The 4569-nt window shown below is 37.5% G+C and overlaps 1 non-coding gene across 1 annotated transcript; it reads right to left on the bottom strand.

The window, feature by feature from the left end:
• Positions 1-491: 491 nt before the first annotated feature.
• Positions 492-565, bottom strand: Trnat-agu (transfer RNA threonine (anticodon AGU)). The gene has a single exon. It is a non-coding gene; the product is annotated as a tRNA-Thr (tRNA).
• Positions 566-4569: the final 4004 nt, after the last annotated feature.

Below are 4569 nucleotides of genomic sequence, written 5' to 3'. Positions count from 1 at the left end.
CCTGACATAAACCCAAAGGATGTAAATCAACTTTGGAATAAATGCGAGGGATCGCCGAAGCGATGCAGCTTCTTTTTTTTTTGTGTGTGTAATATAAATTGAAACAAGAAAGGGAAAACTGACCAGAAACAAATAATAAATAGTGAAAACTGTGAGCAAAGAAAATGGGTTTACATCGGGATTCGAACCCGAGACCTCCGGATTACTAGACCGGTGCTCTACCGACTGAGCTATTGAAAGCCCTAGATCGTTGTTCGTCCCAAACCCTTAACTCTCTTTGCTCATGTGGTCAGAAGCTATAGTGTGTGTATGTGTGCCACACACACACACATTAACCTGACATAAACCCAAAGGATGTAAATCAACTTTGGAATAAATGAGAGGGATCGCCGAAGCGATGCAGCTTTTTTTTTGTAATATAAATTGAAACAAGAAAGGGAAAACTGACCAGAAACAAATAATAAATAGTGAAAACTGTGAGAAAAAAAAAGGGTTTTCATCGGGATTCGAACCCGAGACCTCCGGATTACTAGACCGGTGCTCTACCGACTGAGCTATTGAAAGCCCTAGATCGGTGTTCGTCCCAAACCCTAAGCTGGTATCTCACTGAGCGGCGAACGTTTTGCGAACGTAGCGAATTTGAGATTCGCCAACTTTTCTGACGAATTTTTGCGAAAAATCAAAGTTCGCTTCTGCCATTAGCGACAGTTAGCGACTTTTAGCGATGTTTAGCGACAATCAGCAACACTTTAGCGAATGTTAGCAAATGTTAGCGACAATTTTGCAAATGTTAGCGACAATTTTGCAAATGTTAGCGACAATTTTGCAAATATTAGCAACTGTTTGCAAATCCTTTGCGACAATTTTGCGAATGTTCTTGGACCTAGAAAAGTACCAGGCGATTGTGTATAGTAAGACCCATAAAACGACATAAAACCTTCAACTGAATTCAGATCTCTTGTGACAACCGTTCAAGATGGATTTCCAGAATATGGAAATAAATTTCTGCCAAGAAGAGGCTCAAGGTGTTGCTATCCTTGAAGAGCTGCTTTGTCAGGCTGCTGCTACAGCTATTCTCTCTAAAAAAGAAAGAGTGAAAATGTTCACTCTTGAAGAAGTGAATAACAGAAAAGAGTGAGTTTCAAGTAAGATTAGAGTGATTTTGGAGTGAAAATGTTCATTTTCACTCATTTTTGAGTGACCTCAGGGATCACTCCAAGATTTTCGAGTGATCCCTGAGGTCACTCCAAAATGAGTGAAAATAGATATTTTCACTCAAAATTCACTCCAATTTCACTCAAAACTCACTCTTTTCTGTAATTCACTCCTTCAAGAGGGAACATTTTCACTCTTTCTTTTTTAGAGAGTTGTGCAGCATAAGAGAAATAAAATAAAGAAAAACAAGAAAGGAAGAAGAAAAGAAAGAGAGTCTTTAGAGAGTGCTTGTTGCAGAGGACAGACTTTAGTCAATATGAAAAGCTTTTGAAGCAATTACAATCATGATGGAGATGTCAAGAGCTTCAAGAACTTTCTTAGAGTGGAACCTTGTCTGTTTCAGAAGCTTTTATATAGGAACCATGTGGTTACTTGTTCGCTAGCAGTGGCGAATCATATAAAAATGTTAGCGATACCGTATTACGACCGTTTGCGAATTCTTACGAGTGTTTTGCGAATGTTTGCGAATGTTTGCAACTGTTAGCGAAAATACAAATTCACAAAGGTTCGCAAAGAAATTTTGAACATGTTCAAAATTTCTTTGCGACAAGAAAAACTGTTTGAGACAATAAAAACCGTTTGCGAACTTTCTTGCGAATGTTAACGAACCTTTTACAACCGTTTACGAACCCTGGCGAATTCCCAAATTCGCTACGTTCGCAAACGTTCGCCGCTCAGTGAGATACTCTCTTTGCTCATGTGGTCAGAAGCTATAGTGTGTGTATGTGTGCCACACACACACACACACACATGAACCTGACATAAACCCAAAGGATGTAAATCAACTTTGGAATAAATGCGAGGGATCGCCGAAGGGATGCAGCTTTTTTTTTTTGTAATATAAATTGAAGCAAGAAAGGGAAAACTGACCAGAAACAAATGATAAATAGTGAAAACTGTAAGCAAAGAAAATGGGTTTTCATTTGCTCACAGTTTTTATTATTTATGTTCTGTTTCTGGTCAGTTTTCCCTTTCTTGTTTCAATTTATATATATATATAAGTTCCCCCCTAACATTTTTGATTATATCTCAAAAAGTGTTTACGGATTTTCATAATTCAAACGGGAATGGATAGGAAATTTCATTACTCATAACATGAATAGCATATCATTGCCACCAGATATCATTATTGGTGTAAAAAACGCATTTTATGTCAAAATGCATGGGGAAAAAGTTGCACTTTAGGCTATATGAAGCATATTGTATACATTTCCTATGTAAGTTAGCAAATGACCTTTTTGAATTGTGTAATTCTCAGGAATTTCTTCAGGTACAATGCGCTTCCCTATTAAACAGATGTTATGCATACTTTTTAAACAATATCCTTTTCAATAGGAAAATGTTGGGAGAAGCCATGTGATTTGTAATTCCAATTTGGGTTGATCACATTAATGTGCCTATGGCCATTTTGCATCCTACGCTCAAGTTGTAGATCAGTTTGTTGAGGGAAATGGCATCGAACGTATGGAGTGGCCTACAAGATCCCCTGACTGTAATCCAGTAGAGAATCTTTGGGATATCATTAAGCGGAAAGCAAGCAATGAGGTGAAAAAGGACACTTTAGTAAAATAATTTCAGCGCATCTTGCAGAGAGCATGGGCCAACATTGAGCAGCGCCAAGTACAAACTTCAGTTAACAGTATGAGGACGAGATGCCGGCTGGTCATTGAAGCGGATGGTGGACATATCAATTATCAAATACTTGACTGTATGCTCATGAAAAGAAAGAGATAGAAAAATATGCAATAAACCATGCTTAAATGTTCAGAATCATGATTGATTGTTTGATTATTTGTGTAAAAGTCACTGCAAATCACTAAAGTGCAACTTTTGTTTCCATGCATTTTGACATAAAATGCATTTTTTTCACACCAATGATAATATCTGGTGGCAATGATTTGCCACTCATGTTATGAGTAACAAAATTCCTTATCCATTTCCGTTTGAATTATGAAAATCGGTAAAATACTTTTTGAGATATATCCAAAAAAGTTAGGGGGGAACTTACTTTTTTGCTGAGTGTATATAGGCCCGACATTATTTTCGATATGTATGTAAGACGGCTATATGTTCCTATAGCTCATAAGTATACGGAGTGTCAAAAAGATAAGGACTCAAAGAAAGCTGCACATAAAGGAAATGGAAGGGGAGGGCACACGATACACTTTAATCTTCTTCGTTTTTTTTTTCTTTTTTGCATTTCATTTTCATCAGAGTAGCAATCCCTTCCAGATCTGGAGATGGGATATCCCCTTGTCGTCTGACGTCACAAGCCGGAAGAACAGTGAGTATAACTTGGAAAAGCTCCAAGAGTAGGTTGATGCGAAAGAGGGCAGAAAATGGTACCGAAATCGTGACATGTATTGTGAAATATCGCCAAAATTTTAAGCGTTTACTTCATTTAAGTATGATTTTGGGAAAATGTTTGTCTATATCAACAAGATGACAAAATTGTGTAAGGCTGACGCCTTGTTCCGTTTTATCTTCAGACTATCTAAATAGAAGCAGTCTATTCACAGAACTGGTTGTGTGCACGCCCTTTGTTATCCTATCGCCGTTCATATACCAGACTGCGTCTTCAGATCCGAACACCTCCTCTCCAGTGCACACAGCTGTAACTTCCTGGTCTGGTGTTAGAGGACTTGGTACCTCTAATGTCACATTAGTCCCGTCTGCCAGAACAATATCAAAAGGAATTATAAATGATGGAAACAGTTGAAAAAAAATCAAGTATAGTACTATACTTTGATTAGAGCTACCAACAGCAACTTCAACAGCTGCAACAGAACTATAAGATAAACCCTTGAATGTTCGATACCTGCCATTGCTTTTACCATTCGTGTCGCTCCATGATTTTCAGACAATCTGCATGTTATCACATTTTATCCAATATTTGAATTGAACCTTCCTGTCTCCATTTCATTACATCTGACTGAATTCCACAATTACCTACAAAGTGATAAAGTCTATAGAAACTTAAGTTTTGTTTGTACATGACGAAACGTTCATCATTTCAAATGTTTGCAGTTTCTATAAGATATCAGTCAAATTCATATCATTAGCTTTAAACGTCTGTGCTGTGCTGCGAAAACAAAATATCCGTCACATCTTCAATGTGCATTGCTCACCAGTGTAATGAAGTACGAAGGAGAATATTCCAAGAAGGAACAACATTCGTAGGTCAGTCATCGTGGTCAGCAGTCCACAAGATCTGAAAGGTAAAGATGAATGGAGAACTCTTTTGACTCTTGTTTTAATAACAGCTTCAAAACATCACACAACAAAATGGTAGCATTCAGTTTGTTTTATGAAAAAAAAATCGAACAGATCTCACGCTTTTCATAACAAAGATGA

This window comes from Diadema antillarum, unplaced genomic scaffold (genome assembly GCF_040938485.1).
Source record: "Diadema antillarum isolate AM-2024a unplaced genomic scaffold, OU_Dant_1.0 seq00000182_RagTag, whole genome shotgun sequence".
Lineage (NCBI taxonomy): Eukaryota > Metazoa > Echinodermata > Echinoidea > Diadematoida > Diadematidae > Diadema > Diadema antillarum.
This window is presented reverse-complemented; position numbering and strand designations above follow the sequence as displayed.